General features: G+C 49.7%; 1 protein-coding gene across 3 annotated transcripts in view; it reads right to left on the reverse strand.

The window, feature by feature from the left end:
* LOC139747955 (innexin inx2-like) overlaps nucleotides 1–20,214 on the reverse strand; it is a 180,552-nt gene that overhangs the window by 26,968 nt on the left and 133,370 nt on the right. Inside the window, exon 1 of one of the 3 annotated variants that reach the window (XM_071660461.1) lies at nucleotides 14,759–15,422. The exons of the other annotated variants lie outside the window; for them this stretch is intronic. The gene's annotated coding sequence lies outside the window, so the exon portion shown is untranslated. Of the gene's footprint in view, nucleotides 1–14,758; nucleotides 15,423–20,214 lie in introns of those variants that run through there. 3 annotated transcript variants of the gene reach the window in all.

Raw genomic sequence — 20,214 nt, forward strand, 5'->3', positions numbered from 1 at the left:
AAGGACGAAGGAGTAAAAGAGAAAGAGAGTGCAGTACTTCCTGGGTCCCCCCCTCACGCCGCCGTCACACACACACACACACACACACACACGCACACAGAATGACAAGCCAAGTGCAACCTGAGCCTTCGAGGAGGAGCTCGGTGCCCAGGGATGGTGGGAGAACACTCGTGACGTGACGGAGAGAGAGAGAGAGAGGTAGAGAGAGAGAGAGAGAGAGAGAGAGAGAGAGAGAGAGAGAGAGAGAGAGAGAGAGAGAGAGAGAGAGAGAGAGAAAGAGAGAGAGAGGACACAGGCAGCAGCAGTCAAGGTCTCCAAGACTACATTCCACGTAGCATAATACCCGTTGGTTGTGCACTGGACACAGGCGGGATATGTGCTCATGAAATACAACAGCGACAACAGACACAGCAACAGTGTGGCAGCAGACACAGCAACAGTGTGGCAGCAGACACAACAGCAGCGTGGCAGCAGACACAGCAACAGTGTGGCAGCAGACACAGCAACAGTGTGGCAGCAGACACAACAGCAGCGTGGCAGCAGACACAGCAACAGCGTGGCAGCAGACACAGCAACAGTGTGGCAGCAGACACAGCAACAGTGTGGCAGCAGACACAACACCAGCGTGGCAGCAGACACAACACCAGCGTGGCAGCAGACACAGCAGCAGCGTGGACAACAGTCTCGTCTGCGGCTTTAACAGCGACAGGAGGAGGAGGAGGAGGTGCTGTCTGGCTACAGACGACTCTACTAGTGAGGGGCCCACAGTCATGTTAGTTCTCTCTCTCTCTCTCTCTCTCTCTCTCTCTCTCTCTCTCTCTCTCTCTCTCTCTCTCTCTTCTACGAGCATTCCCCCGGCCACTATCCTCCTGAGCTGTGCGTCGCATACCCCCTCCATCACACCACATCTCAGGGAGTGAGGTGGCGGCGTTCGTTCCCCCCCTCGTGGTGTTTGGCCCCTTTGTCAAACATGGTATTGGGTACTCTCCTACCACCTCACGTCACCAGTGGCAAACACACGTTACCTTTGGGATTGAAGGCACTTGTTGGTCAGAGACCATCACACTCGAGTATCATACCATAGCATCCACGGGGTCAAGTCGTAACGAGGGCTCTGAGATAAGAGTATCTCGCTGATAAGGTCAAGTGCTGCTGTGTCGTTTAATATATACTACAAGACGGTTATGCAACCTGGTGGTTCTTTTATCTTTACTCTGATTACTAAAAGGGACGCTCCAGTCTGGGCTTACGGGAGAGAGAGAGAGAGAGAGAGAGAGAGAGAGAGAGAGAGAGAGAGAGAGAGAGAGAGAGAGAGAGAGAGAGAGAGAGAGAGAGAGCAACACAAGGTTACACCCGCCAGTCAAGTCAGCGTCTGCTGCTCACCCTGGCGGTACATGCCACACATCAGACCGCCTTTGTTGCAGTTCAGAAGCTGCTCACTCCACAACACCGTCATCACAACTCATATCACGAACTCGCTAAATAAATTTTCATTGCCAGTGTCGAGCACTGAGTTCCATCCGTGGGTCCTGACTGACATACGTAGTGATATTTCTTGTGGGAAATGAGTGTGTGTACTTATATATATATATATATATATATATATATATATATATATATATATATATATATATATATATATATATATATATATATATATACATATTCCTTGTAATCCACGGGGAGATGAAACACGATAAGTTCCCAAGTGCACTTTCGTAAAATGATCACATCATCATGGGATATGAGTATATTATGAATGTAACGTCAAGTGAATCAAGGAAGACAACATTGGCGAAGGACAGTTAGTTGAGACCTCTCCCTCTGAATAGATTTTGGAGGAGGAGGAGGAGGAGGAGGAGGAGGAGGAGGAACAGAAAACGTATACGACGGGGGACTAAAAAAAGAATGGCATGACAATGGGCTGGAGGTGCCTCTCCCGCCTGCTGGGCTGTGGTACATCTCTTACACCTTCAGCACTCCGCCCCGCACCCACCCATGATTACCACCTGCACAGTTTACAGGATCAGCGGTATTCGGATTTCGCTGTCGCTACGTGAATGAAGGACAAGCAAGGGACGTAATAGACTGATGTATCAAAAGACGTAATTAGTGTACGTCTCATCATTTGATCACCCCCAAAAACTTCATAGATAGTGATGGGACATGTTCCGGTCCGCCACCATCCACACAGGTGGCAGGTTTGGCAGCCCAATGCGCGCCACGCAAGGTGTCTACATAATGATGGGAATATTAACTACAAGTCGAGCGATGCATTTCAAAGTCGCCTTTGTGTAAACCAACCACGCGACGTCCACAGCACTTGTTTGCCAGTGACGTGAGGTGTGTGTGGTAGTGTCTGGCTGGCGCAGGGTGACACAGGTAGTGATTCGATGAGAGCGCCACCGCCAGCCTGTGGTACTAGCGAGTATGATGACGGTGGTCGGCCATAAGGAGGGAGGGAGACACGGGTTCGATTCGTTATGACACTGGGTCTCTCCCTGGTACGTGACACTGACGGCCTGTCCTGGGGAGGTGAGTGACTGACTTATTAATTCATGACAAACTGCCAAGTCCTGAGTCTTAAAATGATGAGTAAGGAATAGTGTAAAGGAGGAATGTTAAACATCTCGTTTAACTCCCAGTAAATATTCAGGGACGAAGTAAGAATTCATCTTCGGAAAAGTTATCGAAAATATCTTGTACGAGACCTTTCGCTGGTCGTCTGGACCATCAAGACACCCGAGGTGTTCAGGACGAGCACGTATATGTGTGGTATTAGACCTCCTACGAGCACATCTTGAGAACGAGCCATGCTGGGACAAGGACCCCTACCCAGACCACATACTTGGTGAGTCCAGCAACGCTCCCACAGCGGAATACATAAGATGCTAATGGACATTTTTTGACCAGTTTCTCCAAGGCTGAGCAGATCATGGCGCGGATAAATGCATAGCGACGTGGGCTGCGACTTCTTAACATACGTCGTCGATTCCCCGATCTCCTGGCGGGCATCTTGAGCCGTTCGCTAGGCTCCTGTGGAGGTGTCCCGGCATACAATAGTGGCGTAGATAACAAAGATAAAGAAGCGTTTATGAACAACTGATAACCAGTTGCGATATCTGGGGCAAAAGATATAGCAAAGATTGCACCTTAGAGCACCGATATCAGCGAAGGCTCCTGGCTTAGGAAGGATCTCGCCCCATGTGAACATACAACGGAAGAAATCCTGGAGGAATTGCCTGGATTTTTAATGCCTGTGACTCTGTTCTCAAGGAATTATTCGAGTCGTTCCCTGTTCCCTTTGGCGGTAATCCGTCAGAAAGATTTTCAAGACTGGAAACTCAGACTCCGTCGGAAGTTCTGTGGATAACCCACTCGTTAAGACAAACGCTCTGGAACACAGCCATCTCGTACGTCACATCTGCATCCGTAAGTCTTTTTCCACTTCGCTGAGGAACGTGCGACGATGGCTGAGACCTTCGTGGAAATACCCCCCTCCCTTGACTCAGTCTTCCAACTTTTATAGAGTCGTGATGCAGGTGAGGAGGACTTCCAGAAAGTCCCTCCCCCCTCACCTCTATGGCAGGTAGGAGACACGTTCTTTGTCCCTCGTCCTCACAGGTAGACAGAAACTAACGCGGATCAACTCCTTCACCAGATGTAACAGTGTGTGCGAGTGTGAGTCTTGGCTATGTGCTTGTGTATCACAGACCTGTCGTGGAGGAGGAGGAGGAGGACCTGGCTAAAGCCTCACGTATCCCATGACAGCCAGGGCTTGGGCTACTCTCCCTGATGTGTGGGTCAGCATAATGGTATCTCGGGAGTGTCGGGCTACATGATAATGAGGAGGGGTGAGCCTTTTGTGCTGGTGACCTGCCACGGTACTGCTCCTCCCGGGTCACTACCTCTGCAGCGTCGAAGTTCCTGAGAGAGAGAGAGAGAGAGAGAGAGAGAGAGAGAGAGAGAGAGAGAGAGAGAGAGAGAGAGAGAGCTCTAGTGCTTCTGTTTCAGGCACACCTGTTCGTAGGTGTACTGCTGGTGTACACTCTCTCTCTCTCAAACCCTGCACCTGCAATTGCACACCTGGTCTGGCGCAACCCTCTCGTTGCACGAACATTCTGCTCTGGATGACGTATATCCACAATCACTCACACTTTCATTAGAACCCAACTCTTCACGCAACCTAACCTGTGCACCTGAAGAAGTCAGGTCCTCGACTACTTCGAAGACTGGTTGGTCCTCAGGTGAGGTTCGCCTCCTCGTGTGGGCTTCGCAGCACAGCTGGCCAGAGGCGCCAGGACCTTGCACTTTGCAGACGAGCCGACCAAGACGGAGCACTTTGTGCGCCAACCGCCTATCATCATCTCTTAGGGTAATTTGCCTCCGCGTTATTGACGATGGCCGTCATTAAAGACAATATCACGTGCGCTCCTTCCAAGCCCAGCCCTTCCAAAGAGGTAATTTGTATGATGGACGGTTGTATAATCTATGGTAAGCTAAGTAATTGTGAGGATCGTTTGAGTTCTTTTACAATAGATTACTTGATTACTTGTCCTTGGGTGTTCGAGCCGCCGGGGTTGCAACGGCTGAAGACGACATCCTGGGGAAGGTGAGGGAGAGGGAGAGGGGCTGGTGGTGTGGGGGTTGTGTGAAGAGCACTCCGTCAGGAAGTGGTCAACCCTGTAATGTGCTCTTTAAGTGGTGGTTGGCTTGTGGGGGGGGGGGGGGTGAGGAAGAGAAGGGGGGGGGGTAAGTGGGGGTTGGGGGTTGGGGGGGGGGAAAGAAGCCAAGCACATTGAGACGTGCAGGGAAGACGTTTCCACAAGGGCTGGGTCGTCTACACCAGTACTGAGGCGGGCACAGACTGGGGTGCACATGAAGAGACGCTTACAATGACGCGTACACAGGCGGCTGTGTACACATGAAGCTAATAACATATGCAGACAGTGATACATGGTCAAGGATAATAATGCATGTACGTAAACAATGACACGTATACGACAGTGTCGTGTATACATATGCAATGACACGTGTACTTATCAACATATGTCTGTACGAATAAGTCACATTTGAGGTTAAGACAGACATACAGAGAGACACGTATATAAAAAGTGACGTGTGTACTTAAAGCCACATATAAAAGGTCCGACCGAAGCAATAACCACAGCGAAATGGATATATATATATATATATATATATATATATATATATATATATATATATATATATATATTTTTTTTTTTTTTTCATACTATTCGCTATTTCCCGCGATAGCGAGGTAGCATTAAGAACAGAGGACTGGGCCCCTGAGGGAATATCCTCACCTGGACCTCTTCTCTGTTCCTTCTTTTGGAAAATTAAAAAAAAAAAAAAAAAAAAAAAAAAAAAATGAAACACGATAAGTTCCCAAGTGCACTTTCGTGTAATATTCACATCAGGAGAGACACAAGAGAGAAATATAAGAGTCAGTTGATATATCATCCCTGGGTATGGGGGAAAAAGAATACTTCCCACGTATTCCCTGTGTGTCGTAGAAGGCGACTAAAAGGGAAGGGAGCGGGGGGCTGGAAATCCTCCCCTCTCGTTTTCAATTTTCCAAAAGAAGGAACAGAGAAGGGGGCCAAGTGAGGATATTCCTTCAAAGGCTCAGTCCTCTGTTCTTAACGCCACCTCGCTAACGCGGGAAATGGCGAATAGTATGAAAAAAAGATATATATATATATATATATATATATATATATATATATATATATATATATATATATATATATATATATATATATATACATACACACAAAAGAAAACGGGGAACAGGAGACCTGCTGGCCTGCAACAAGGTTAATTGCTGAGGAAATTTGTCTTTTTCTATTATTTGTCCAGTGAATGTTAAGCTGTAGACTGGAAATAATTGGTCCATGTCTTCATGAATGAGTCTATTGTCATGACGTTTATACATTAGCTCAGCCGTTTTTCATTGACTCTTTGTCCAGCACCGTTTTCTTCCATTAGGAAAACGGACGTCCAGACGACAGAACCTGAAGATAAAGACGCATCTGGGCAGACAGACCGGGACACAGTGCTGTTAGCCCAGCGCAGCAGACACACTCAGAGCGGCTATGTCACACTCCTTGGGATATGAACCAAGATGAACAGACCGACAGACAGACAAACAGACAAATAGACAGACACAGATCTCTCTATCTGTCTCTCCGCCACCAACAGTAAGGAGACGAGCGAGCGAACATGCGGCGAGAGAGAGAGAGAGAGAGAGAGAGAGAGAGAGAGAGAGAGAGAGAGAGAGAGAGAGAGAGAGAGAGAGAGAGACTCCACAATTCGTCGGCAGGTGGCCTCTACCTCGTGGACGACCGCCCCCCCTCACCACCACCACAACCCCCCCACCCTACCAAGGTCAAGATTACCAAGGCTCCTCGAGCCCCACCGAGTGACTGTCTGGTGGCAGGGGGTTGAGGGTGTGGGGGGGAAACCGTGACTGGCTTGTGAGTGGGAGGCGGCTTGGGAGGGCGGAGACTGGCGGTGTTGGGAGGGAGGGAAGTGGGGGAAGAGGAGGAGGAGTGGCGGTGGCGGTGGCGTGGCGGTCGTGGTGGTGGTGGCTACAGGTAATCGGTTCCTGAAGTTCGCCCAAAAGGACCTCATCATTTTTTTTCTGGGAAGCGATGCCCGGCGGGGGTTTCCCTCCTCCCTCCTTACGAAAATAGAACCGTCGTTAACTTGCTGCTGCTGCTGGGGGGGGAGGACGGACGGCGTGGGGGTCTGGAGGTGTAGGACCGCGTGGCTTTTCGCTCCTGAAGAAGGTGACATTTAGTGAACGTCGCCTCCAGTGAGGAGGGGGATGAGGAGGACGACGGTGAGGTGAGGAAACTTAGACTTGCGACGTCTCCAGTGGTTCGGCCGTCAGTCCGGGTCCCCAAGGGATCTGCTTGCAAAGGGGGTGCTCCTCCTGTCGGGGGTGTACCATGTACGCGGACGGTGCACATGAGTTCTGACGTGTCGCGCGGGCTTCCAGAACATAGAAAACGAAAGTGCCGCAGACCCATCACACACTCTGCCTCATCCTGAACGCGAGCTCGGACGACCTACTGACACGTCCTCCTACACCGTCAGGAGTCGATAGGAAGGTGTTGACGACCTCCTGTGCAAAGCTCCTGTTGGCTACTGCAGGACGCGTGTGGGCGCTTCCGAAGGCAGACATGAAGACGCAAAGTGACTTCGACTAGAGGGAAGGGAGAGAGAGAGTGGACAAATGAGACACAAGTCTCAAGTGTGGTACTGCAGGACGCGTGTGGGCGCTTCCGAAGCCAGACATGAAGACGCAAAGTGACTTCGAACTGGAGGGAAGGGAGAGAGTGTGGACAAATTGAGACACAAGTCTCAAGTGTGGTACGGTCGCCGATCTTCGCCGGGTCGTCACCAGGAGACTTTGAGGCGTGTCTGGTGGTTCAGCCAGCGGGTGAGGAGGTGGGTGGATGGGGGTAAGGTTATGTTGCCTGCAGCTGCAGGAGGAGGTGGGGGCTGGTTTTGCACTTACCCGCTGATAGAAATGGAAGCGGCCGGTAGTAAGGTCGAGGACACATTAGCATAACATGTCTGGCTCTGCCATAAACGGCCCATGCTCCGTGCCACGCTGGTCAACCAACTCTTTGTTCTTCAGAAGAAAAAACTCGCACCTTTTCTTTTCCGGGAAATTGGATAAAAATGAGGATAAAGACGAGTAATTACGAACGACCCTTCAGAAATGATGGAGGGGAAGCATTGCTAATTAACATACAAAAATAAGACGCATGAAGACGCCAAGAAAAACTGTAAGTTGTGTGTGGAGCGCCCCCCTCCCACACCCGCTCCCCCGCTTGTGTACAGGAAACGAAGATTCTGATCGAAACTGATGCCACAGACGCCCACTACATGCTAGCTGGCAACCCCCTACACACACACACACACACACATATATTTATTATACTTAATCGCTGTTTCCCGCGTCAGCGAGGTAGCGCCAGGAAAGAAACGAAGAATGGCCCGTCTACTCTTGTACACAAATATATACATAAACGCCCATAGACGCACATATACATACGTATATATATATATATATATATATATATATATATATATATATATATATATATATATATATATATATATATTTATACGATTCGCCATTTCCCGCGTTTGCGAGGTAGCGTTAAGAACAGAGGACCTGGGCCTTAGAGGGAAAATCCTCACCTGGCCCCCTTTTTGTAGTTCAGTCACCTGAGACAGTCTGGAACCACTGTGACTTTCCGAAGTTATTCTGAATTTTTTTTACCTCACTCGGCATATCAGAATTTGGTCGAATTCACATTTTTCTTTTACCGTCGTCAAGCCGACCCTTCCCTCCCACGTACATACGGAGGCTACAGAATATATAAGATGAGACCCCCGGTGGGAACGTGTAATTTCTGCGGTGAAAAAGTGATATAAGAATAATGATTATTGTAATCACCGCTTCATGGGAGAGGCGAACTCACACACACACACACACACGGGGCGGGTAGCATGGGAGAGGCGAACTCACACACACACACGGGGCGCGGGTGGCGCCTGTGGTCGTCTGAAGGAAGTCATTACCGAGTCATAACACAGAAGCGGAGAGTCGGTTAGAAAACTGGAATGATACAGTCATGCGCCAGGAGGAGGAGGAGGAGGAGGAGGAGGGAAGACGAGCGAGACATACCATAGTGCACCATGAAGAAAACGAACAGAAGGATAGATCCCTTTTATGAATAAGATGATAAAACGTAGTGGTTTTATTGTCACGAAACACGAATGGTTTAACTGTCACGTTTAAAGAAAAAAAAATAGACGAAATGGTCACAATCTGCGTACGCCAAACAATAGACAGAACAATTGACGGCGCGACGGTAAAAGACAGATGTAATCTCCAGGAGTGAAGACAGAGCTGGAACAGTGAAACACTCAAGAGAGATAGCTATCTTTTAGGGTGTTGAAAGGCGGGAATCCTACTGAAATAGCACTCGTACATCTACATAAGCTGTGTTTCCACGTAGCCCTGTGTTGCAGTGGGTGATTCTCAGGGCAAATTTTGCGGAAAGGGATTGAAGGTGGTTAGGGCGGAGTTGAGGATGGCCAGCGGTAACGAGGGTTGGAACTACCCATCACCTGGTTGAGGTGTTATGAAAGACCCCGAGGACAGCAGAAAGGAGGAAACAAGACACACACACACACACACACACACACACACCTAGAGATCCAATCACAGTGTAAATACGGAAGCCATTGTGTCTATGGGGAGGCAGAAGGTGTGTGTGTGTGTGTGTGTGTGTGTGGGTGGGTGTGTGTGTGTGTGTGTGAGGGAGGGGGGAAGGGAGGGGAAGGGGTCGGTCGTTGAAGACGACTAGGGTGGAGAGAGAGAGAGAGAGAGAGAGAGAGAGAGAGAGAGAGAGAGAGAGAGAGAGAGAGAGCATATGAGCATTGTGTGGCTGTACCAGCGAGGCGCGCGGTTCGGACACCAGAACATTACCCACCCTGGAACATGACCATCTCCGCTACCATCCAGGTCCTCACACTGGCTGGCTGGCCTGATCGTCCACACACATCCCACCCAGGGTCACTCCGGCTGCTGGAGTCCAATATGCCATCGGGGAGCCAGTCGACTCCTCGAGGCGCCCCCTCACCTCCTCCACCTCTTGGTCTAGTTCCTCTGTTGTGAAAGTCTGCCTAAAACAATACGTGTTGAGAAAGACAACAGAATGGAAATGAGTTACAATCAACTTTAGCTCCAGACTTAATCATGTCGCTTGTGACGGAGAGAGAGAGAGAGAGAGAGAGAGAGAGAGAGAGAGAGAGAGAGAGAGAGAGAGAGAGAGAGAGAGAGAGAGAGATGCACTGAGCCACGACTCACTATACAAAGGGAAGACTGGACGATAGGTGTCAAGCAGAGAGTAAGAGAAGATAATGGAATCGTATGACACCCAGGGAAGGGAACTTGACAAGGAAGTATTCCAGCGTTGCTTGCAAGAATGGTCGAGATGAATGACAGACACTCGCTCGCTACTGGTCTGTGATGGTACAGCGATCTGCTGATGGGTTTTGGCAAAGCAGACCGGCAAACATCGAACTGAAGGAAGCAATGACGGGGAAAGGGAGGAAGTAATGATAGGGAAAGGGAGGAAGCAATGATGGGAAAGGAAGGAAGCAATTGGGGGAAAGGGAAGAAGCAATGATGGGGAAAGGAAGGAAGCAATTGGGGGAAAGGGAAGAAGCAATGATGGGGAAAGGGATGAAGCAATGAGGGGAAAGGGAGGAAGCAATGAGGGGGAAAGGGAGGAAGCAATGAGGGTAAAGGGAGGAAGCAATGAGGGGAAAGGGAGGAAGCAATGGGGGGAAACGGAGGAAGCAATGATGGGAAAGAGAGGAAGCAATGATAGGAAAGGGAGGAAGCAATGATGGGAAAGGGAGGAAGCAATGATGGGAAAGGGTGGAGGCAATGATAGGAAAGGGAGGAAGCAATGAGGGGAAAGGGAGGAAGCAATGAGGGGAAAGGGAGGAAGCAATGATGGGAAAGGGAGGAAGCAATGATGGGGAAAGGAAGCAAGCAATGTAGGGAAAGGGAGGAAGCAATGTGGGGAAAGGGAGGAAGCAATGAGGGGAAAGGGAGGAAGCAATGATGGGGAAAGGGAGGAAGCAATGATGGGAAAGGGAGGAAGCAATGAGGGGAAAGGGAGGAAGCAATGATGAGAAAGGGAGGAAGCAATGATGGGAAAGAGAGGAAGCAATGATAGGAAAGGGAGGAAGCAATGATGGGAAAGGGAGGAAGCAATGATGGGAAAGGGAGGAAGCAATGAGGGGAAAGGGAGGAAGCAATGATGAGAAAGGGAGGAAGCAATGATGGGAAAGGGAGGAAGCAATGATGGGAAAGAGAGGAAGCAATGATAGGAAAGGGAGGAAGCAATGATGGGAAAGGGAGGAAGCAATGTGGGGAAAGGGAGGAAGTAATGATGGGGAAAGGGAGGAAGCAATGATGGGAAAGGGAGGAAGCAATGTAGGGAAAGGGAGGAAGCAATGTAGGGAAAGGGAGGAAGCAATGTGGGGAAAGGGAGGAAGCAATGAGGGGAAAGGGAGGAAGCAATGAGGGGAAGGAGAAAGCAGTGACGACTTCCAATGAGGCAAGTAGGAAAAATCATGAGGCAACTTTCGACTCGGACGACGCAATGTTGGACGAGAATAGTATGGGACCTGAAGTCCTGAATGACGCAACGTGACGCAAGACTGATCAGGAAACGACTGCTGGAGCGACAGAGGCAACACCAGACTTGAATGTCATTATGAAGGAAGGAAAAAAATGGACAGAAAGGATGTGATGCATGAATGAAAAAAGAATGGGAATATCAGTGATGCGGAAAAAAATGACAAAAACACTCCATGTGATATGCCAATGCTTGGGAAAGAACCCATTGATTACCGGACAGGATCGAGGTAGAGCAGGACAGGAATGAGACAGAAAAGGACAGGATCGAGGTAGAGCAGGACAGGAATGAGACAGAAGAGGACAGGATCGAGGTAGAGCAGGACAGGAATGAGACGGAAGAGGACAGGATTGAGGTGAAGAAGGACAGGAATGAGACAGAAGAGGACAGGATTGAGGTGAAGAGGACAGGATTGAGGTGAAGAAGGCCAGGAATGAGACAGAAGAGGACAGGATCGAGGTAGAGCAGGACAGGAATGAGACAGAAGAGGACAGGACTGAGGTGAAGAAGGCCAGGAATGAGACAGAAGAGGACACAGGATTGAGGTGAAGAAAGGCCAAGAATGAGACAGAAGAGGACAGGATTGAGGTGAAGAAGGCCAGGAATGAGACAGAAGAGGACACAGGATGGAGGTAGAGCAGGACAGGAATGAGACAGAAGAGGACAGGATTGAGGTGAAGAAGGCCAGGAATGAGACAGAGGGAACACTCAAGATGGGAGATACTAGAAAATGTAATCACATCAAGAGTTACATTATGCTCGGGAGGCAAGCGCTCGGCCCATCAACGCGAGACGATTGGTGCTCGGCTCGTCCAATCAGGACGGGGCGACTGGCACTCGGATGTTAAGCATGGCCGGAGCGGGACGTGCTCTCGCAACCCCTGTATACCCCAAAGCTGACCATTAATGGTCGGTCAGGAGGGGATCATACGGCAGCGCCGGGTGTAGGATGGTCGCGGAATGGCCCCGATCAGCCAGTGATCATATAAGGATCAGCAGGATTGGGATTATACACTGGCCAGGATAACTAGGGGTCTGGTCTTGGCTGGTGTGGTGGGGCGGTTCGTCCCTGTGGTGTTTGTGAGGCTTGATGTGCTGTAGGGAGGAGGAGTGTGTATGTGGGAGCGGGGCGACCTGCTGGGGAGTAGTGTGTGGTGGTGGTGATCGTAGGGGTGATGCTAGTGATGCTAATAGTTACTGTGGTGTAGGTAGTGGTAGGGAAGACGTCGAGGGTGGTGGTGTTTTGCAGGTAGTGGTGGTGATGCAGGTGTTAATGGTGATGATGCAGGTGGTGGTGCCACAGGTAGTGGTAATGCGGGTAGTGGTAGTGGTGGTGTGGCTTCCACTTGAGACTGCCTGAGTCACGGCCGGTCAGGTTACTCAGTTCGCCAGCACACGTTCCTACACCACTACATACACAGCCAGTGGAGAATATCCACTTGGGCACAGGGTTGTGCCCTCACCAACCTCTCCTCTCACCATATCCACTCTTACAAAACCTACAACCACGAGCGCTTCCTTTCAACAAGACCGTCACGTTTCGCGTAAGCTGTGCACGGCAGCAGCTGCTGTGGTGTGGCGGTCAACTTAACATTTATCACAGGTGGGGGGGAACCCACAGGTATGTCACAGCACACACACACACACATGGCCCCTCCTGCCCACCGGATCTAGCTGGCCTGACCACTTCGACGTGACACAGCAACACATGGCAATGTAGATAGCGAAGTGTACACGGAAAACCTCCACACACCAGGCGATCACGGACACCGAGGAACTCAGGGAATTCTAGACACTGAGGGCCTTCAGTAATACTGGACACTGAGCTCAGGTAATCCCGGACGCTGAGGACCTCCGGTATATCCCGGACACTGAGCTCAGGTAATCCCGGACGCTGAGGACCTCCGGTAATCCCGGACACTGAGCTCAGGTAATCCCGGACGCTGAGGACCTCTAGTATATCCCGGACACTGAGCTCAGGTAATCCGGACGCTGAGGACCTTCAGTAATTCTCAAGATCAAAATATGGATAAAATTCTTAGGAAAACATGAGAAAAAAAGGGAGAAAACTACGATCGCTTATTAGGAAATACAGTATTAGACCTGCACTCCTTCGGTGGGCGATATGTCAAGTGACGATAGACAAAGGGTGATATACGGACGCCTGCGGACACCACAGTACGAAGGGCACGCCCAGCGAAGGACTCGAGCCCCAGAATTTTAGGTTCGGTGGAGATAAGAGCAAACACTGTCATGACGCCTGAGTAGTTGAGGCGTGGAACAAGTCGCCCCACGAGCCCATACAACACACATCACCTCGGGTCGCTCCCAACACCGACCAGATGAACACACGACTGATGATGGCTGGGTGTGAGGAGGTGGGTGTCTTGCGTGGGTCGAGAGTCCCTCCCTCCCTACATTCTTCAAGCCAGAGTCACAGACGCTTCCACTTAGGGAGGATTACGCACGTTTGAGCACCAGCGCTCTTCATAACAGTGGCCACCTTCACTCCGTCACTGCACACGTCACGTGGCACTGCTAACAACCATGGCGCCGCCGCCAGCGAGGGTTGGCACACCGTGTTGGTGGATGATGACGCTGATGGCGTGTCTACACCTCGTTTCGTTCACGAGAATTTTTGCCCGTTTTTCTTTCGTGATGCTTCAAGTGGCTTTGGTGCCCCGCCACACCTACCTCCGTCTCTCTGTTCCTTGGAATATCTAAATCAATGGATTGTCTTCCGAATATATCACATTTTATATAAATATATATATATATATATACATTTGTGTGTGTGTGTGTGTGTGTGTGTGTGTGTTGGACTCTGCCTGCTCCAGGTTGCACAATGAGTAAAAAGTCATCTCGAGCGAGGCTGTATCATTGGCGGGTACACTTTCGTTCCGGCTTTTCGCTCCAAAGGAATCTACATTTCCATGCTGCTGGATGTAGCGCCACTCTGGGTGTTGCGGTCTCACGTGCTAGTGTTCAAGATGTTACGGTGTAGTGAAGGTGTTAAGTGGTCATATTCTGTGTGTTACATGGTCACATTCAAGGTATGAAGAGGTTACAGTTGTACGGAGGGGAGTTACAGTTCTATTACCCAAAGGCTAGGTTGTACTTAAAGGGTTAAAGTTGTACTCAAGGTGTTAAGTCGTTACATACAAGATATCAAAGTCCTAGTATTCAAATAGTTAAGTTGTACTCAAAGGGTCTTAAGAATGTAGAGTCCTTGTCCATAGGTGTGTGCAGTGCTCTGGGATGAGTGTGTGTAGAGTCCTTGTCCACAGGTGTGTGCAGTGCTCTGGGATGAGTGTGTGTAGAGTCCTTGTCCACAGGTGTGTGCAGTGCTCTGGGATGTATGTGTGTAGAGTCCTTGTCCATAGGTGTGTGCAGTACTCTGTGATGAGTGTGTGTAGAGTCCTTGTCCACAGGTGTGTGCAGTACTCTGGGATGAGTGTGTGTAGAGTCCTTGTCCCGGGCGACGGTGCACTTACCAGTAATCGGGTTGGACGCACGAGGAACCTCAAGTCTCACGAGAGATGCAACAAGGTCAGGTCTTCACCACAACGTTGTGAGCACCGCCTGAGATCACTCCCCGCGAGGAGGGCCGCACGCTCCACTCGGCTGTTTAGCTACGCACTATATCCCCCCCACGGGATCCACAACACAGTCCGGGAGGTGTTACACTGCACTAGGCACACGTCCGTCTCAGGTGGGGCCACCAGACGGAGTGGTCAAGAGGAGAGAGAGAGAGAGAGAGGGAACAGACGTCCGCTCCGCGCGAGGAGGAACTGAGCAATGCTGCCGTCGTTGCCTTGCGTGTGCCTGAGCGTGTGGCGGCGGTGTGGGTCTCCTGCAGTCTTGACAGAAAAGCGAAGTTACCCGACTCACGCTGGGTTGCCTCTTGCCCACCTCGTCACGTCCTGCGCACCGGGGAGAGGAAAGACCACAATCCGATGCTCGACCAAAGAGGGAGTAGGTCCTGCGTGGCCCACGTGGTGGACGAGGTGGAAATAACCAAGCGCTGATGAGAGGTGGCAACACGACCCGCCCCAGCGGACGTCGGAGACAGCGAATGTGTTAAGATATAAGGAGTCTGGCGCCCCGGCCTCACTCCTCCTGCAGCTCGGGTTGTGGTGTCGTGGTCTCTCCTGCGTCTATATGCCGCAGGTGATACAGGTGTAAACCCAAACCCCCCCCTCGACACACAGATGGCGTGGCCCACCAGGGGGCTAGTTTCTCCCCCGTGGGTTGGCAGGTGGGGGAGGGGGGGGATCCAGGCCTGGGCGGTGCACGTGCCCGCGATGACGTCACCAGGTAGCGCTCTCCACTCCGCAGAATTACTCGTAATATAACTATGTGTTGTTCTTGGAAGCAGGAGCGCTCGCTGGCCATCATCATGGAGCCGGATGTCGCGGGATCCTGCCGGAAACGCTCATCGCATGCGACAGGAACGCGTGTCATCACGTTTTGTATCGATAGACCACGAATCTCCCTCCGCGACCTGCGCTCGTGAAATTGGCATGTGTGATCCCGGTACCACACCAGCTCACTTGTCGCCCATTAGAAGCGCTTCGATGACCGAGGTGTGTAGGTGAGCAGGTTGACACTAGAGGTGGCGGTGGCGCTGCTGCTGCCTTGGTGAGGTGGGGGTGGGAGGCGGCGGCGTGAGGCCCAACCCGGGTGTGTGGGGGAACTGAGCGGGCGGATCACACCGCCGGTGGAGGTCAGGGATGATGGAGGGCCGTGTGGGTGGGACAGCAGCAGCAGCAGCGCCGTCATCACGGGTGGAGACGGGCAGCGGGAAGGGTGCCACGCCAGGACTGTGCAACCACAGTAAAGAGAAGGGAAGGAAGAGACCAGTAATGGTAAGAGGCTCAGTGTAGGTACGAAAGGTTGGCGCTGGTAGTTGTGGGATGGGTGTCATGTCGCTGTTTAAGTGGTGGATAATGTGTGAGGGAATAGGGGCGAGAGAGAGGTTTGGGATTCAGGCATATAAGGGATAGAAGGACTCTTTAGGACTGTATGTATAATGAGACAAGGACTGGAGAGCGGACAGGGAGGCGGTGATTGTAAGGGGCAGGTGCGACCAGAGCGGAGACAGGGTTGAGGAGGTCTCTGTGGGGCAGGAGGGGATGGGGGATACGGATTGGGTACCTGTGCCCACCTGGAGGTCGGAGGTGGGTGAGGAGAGAGGGAGGCGAGACAGGGACACAGCTGGGACCGCTACCACTGCACCACCTACACCTGCCTGCCACAGACACACATACCGCCACCTCCTCCCGTTTAACCTCGTTGCTTAACTTGTATTTTCCCCACATAGCTTTTAGTACTGGCGAGTTAACACGTCACAACCTCAACAAATATAAGCGAAGTTCTCCCGCTAGGGGAGCTGGAGAGTGGATAGCCTTGAAACATCCACTCCCGATGGACGAGCCGGTCTGAAAAACACCTACCTCAGTGTCTAACCTTTGTGAGTGTGTGTATAGTGAGAGGCTGGTGATGGGGCGGGACTAGCCGACACTCTCACCATACTGGTCAGGGGACAACGCACAATAACTGGGGTTGATAAGAACACCTTTCACCGACACAGTGTGGTCAAACAGAGCGATTGCACCGCACCGTAGGTGTACGAGAGATGGGCATGCAAGACCTTGGCGCTGGACGGGCCTAGCGAGGTAGATGGTCAAGTCAGAGGCTTGGGTACGGTTGGTTATAAATGTAGATCATTTGGAGGCAAGAGGACAGTCGTCTGAGTCATGGAAATGAGCGAATAAGTCATTTGAGATCATGGAAATTTGTCAGACACAGCGTAACAAATTCTGACTACAGCTTTGCAGCCAAGGGAACATGGTCTGGTGTCGAAGCTAACAGAGATATGTTAAGATTTTGATTGTGCATGTGGGAAAGGGGAATAAGGGAGGAATGTCTGTTGGGAGAAGAGAGTGAGGGTAGGGAGGAGAGAGAGATTATATATGGAAAGGAGTATGTGTGTGGGGGGAGAGGAGAGAGGAGTGCATGGGAGACGAAGTATGAGTTGCATTTACCTGTTGGGTTGGCAGGAGAGGAAGTTGGGTGATCACAGGCAACAGAAGACCTATTGTACTGTGGCGAGGTTACCTGCTGAAGGAACTGAGCCTCTTTGTGTACTCCCATCTTATGTTAACCGACCGACTGGAAATGATTAATGATCAAGTTTTGTCCTCAATGAGTCAATTGTATTGGTTTTTACAACAGTAAAAGGCAACTTGATTCCAGTTTTCACTCTCCCTGTTTGCAAAGAAGTATTTCCTTACATTATTGTGACACTCCTTGGTCTGTAAACTCTAGTTCATTGTTTATAAGCATTGAATCTCACTCCTTACTTCAAACATTGTTTCGATCATTGTCTCTACACTTCAAACACCGCTCCTAAGACAGTCATTCTCTTACACCAAGAACCTGTGTGAAGTTATCCCTTTCCTTTGAGATCATGATTTGAATTGCCACAATCTTTCCCCATGTGGCTCATTTCTTAAGCATGGCATTAGTCTTGATGTCCTGTTCTCAACATTCCCAAAGCTGTGTTGTTCTTTGAACACTCAGGTCATGCCTGCAGCGCCTACACAAGAGGTGGACTTTGAACACACAGGTTATGCCTGCAGCGCCTACACAAGAGGTGGATTTTGTCTGCGAGTTATCGAAAACTCCTGATGGTTTCTGGTGTCTGTGATGTGTAGTTCATTTTCCAGAATCATATATGAGGGACTTTATCAAAGGACCCCGTAGAAGTCTAGATAGATGGCGTCAAATCCTAAGGACCTTATAGAAGTCTAGATAGATGGCGTCAAATCCTAAGGACCCCTGTAGAACTCTAGATAGATGGCGTCAATTCCTAAGGACCTTATGGAAGTCTAGATAGATGGCGTCAATTCCTAAGGACCTTATGGAAGTCTAGATAGATGGCGTCAAATCCTAAGGACCTTATGGAAGTCTAGATAGATGGCGTCAAATCCTGTTCATCTACCCCACTTGTCAGACCGATCTACCTCTTTGAAAAACTCAAAAATATTGAGACAGAATCTGTTGTTATGGAACCCGTCTTTGCTGTCCCTTCTTTCCATATCTTCCAGACTTTAGTGAGATTACCCAAGTCTTCATATATTCCAAAGGACCGGAGCGAGGCTAAGTGGATGATGAGTCAATGTATATCTTCATCACCTTCTTCAAATTTAGGAGCGACAATTGTCAGCTGCCAATCCTGGCGCACCAACACCTCCTCATCCCATGATGATCTGTCGAACATTAGCGGCGGAAACGCCTCACTTCGGGACGCCGTAATCATGAGGTAAATGCGTGACACATAATGACTGGGTGTAAACAGGAGCTGCATCCTATGGGCTAGGAGTTCGCCTGCAGATTCTAATGTCTCTAAAACCTGTGTTAACAGATTCGGATTTCAGTCGTTTTCTGTGGCTGATGATCTCGTGCATCTAAGATAATTTTCTGTGGTTCTGACACATTTGTGAGATCGACGTTGAATAGCATATAAAGAATTCAGTATTGCTGTCTTTATCTTTATCGTCTTATATAAGGGCCCTAATCTCATCTACCGAGGATCCTATGGTGTCTTCGACATTCTATTTTGTTTCTTATATATCTGAAGACATCTTGGAGATCACATGTCCCTTTTTCCAGCTCTTCTGACATATATATAAATATATAAATATTTATATAAATATATATATATATATGAATATATATATAAATGTATATATATATATATATATATATATATATATATATATATATATATATATATATATATATATATATATATGAATAACAATGAGATGGCCTTGAATAGGGCATTCAGTCGACTCTTCTAGCATCAATAATAATCTAGTAATCTACTCCAGCAGGCTGCGTCCATTACGCTCGCATGGTGTCCGCTCTTAGCTTTGGGTTTGGATCCTTGCAAGATCCTTGCTAGTGATCAGTAAGGCGTATGGTATCCTCCCAGGGGCACGTTTCTCTCTCTCATCCTGTCTTGTATTTTACGATTCAGGTCAGAGTTCTTTCTGGCTGCGTCCTCAGGTATTATCAATTTCCTGCCACCATCCCTGCCATTATTGATTAAGTCCCTGGACTTGCATGTTAATTCCTCACATGTGTTCTTAAAGGCAGTGTTTGTCCCCTGCTTGTACTGTAGATGTGGCTCGTCTCGCTGCTCCCCTTGTGACGTCTTCGTAATTCACCAAGATGCCTTCCAGGGTAGAAGGTTGTGGTCCTTCAATCTCTGAGTGTTTTTCAGGTATTCCGCGTCCTCTTAACCTTATAATGACGACCCCCTGCAGTATGCACGTCAGGTTCTTCTGCAGTCTCGTCGTCTCTCAACACTTCGCTACGATCAGAGGCTTCGGGCCAAGTTTGGTTGAAGTCGTCTTATTTCTAACACAAACGTTCCTTACGTTTTTCCCTTTGTCTACTTACCTTTGATATTATTCGTAATTTCGTGAACATTTACGACATAAGATGGTGTCTAGTCCAAGACGCTTTTTTCTTCTTCTAACTCTCTCATTTACGATGAACGTTACGCGCTGGCCCTGCACACCATGGTGCTTGAGAGCATCCCTCGTATATCTTGTGTCAGAGGACTTGATGCCACGGTTATGTCTTCCTGTAGATTGCCAAAGAGGCAGCCGACTCCCCCATCATCACCCCGATGGTAGAAAATATTGATACAAGCTTCTTACAACCGGGTCTCTGTTGGGATGGAGGGAGTGTGAGTACGTGTGGTGCAATGCTTGAGTAAGGAAGGGTGAGTGTGTGAGGCGAGGATGAGTGTGTGTGTGTGTGTGTGTGTGGGAGGGGCTGTGTGGGGAAGGGGTAGAGAGAGAAAGAGAGAAAGAGAGAGAGTGTGTGTGTGTGTGTGTGTGTGTGTGCGCGTGCGTAGGAAACGGATGGGTGC

This window comes from Panulirus ornatus, chromosome 71, assembly GCF_036320965.1.
Source record: "Panulirus ornatus isolate Po-2019 chromosome 71, ASM3632096v1, whole genome shotgun sequence".
NCBI classification, from domain to species: domain Eukaryota; kingdom Metazoa; phylum Arthropoda; class Malacostraca; order Decapoda; family Palinuridae; genus Panulirus; species Panulirus ornatus.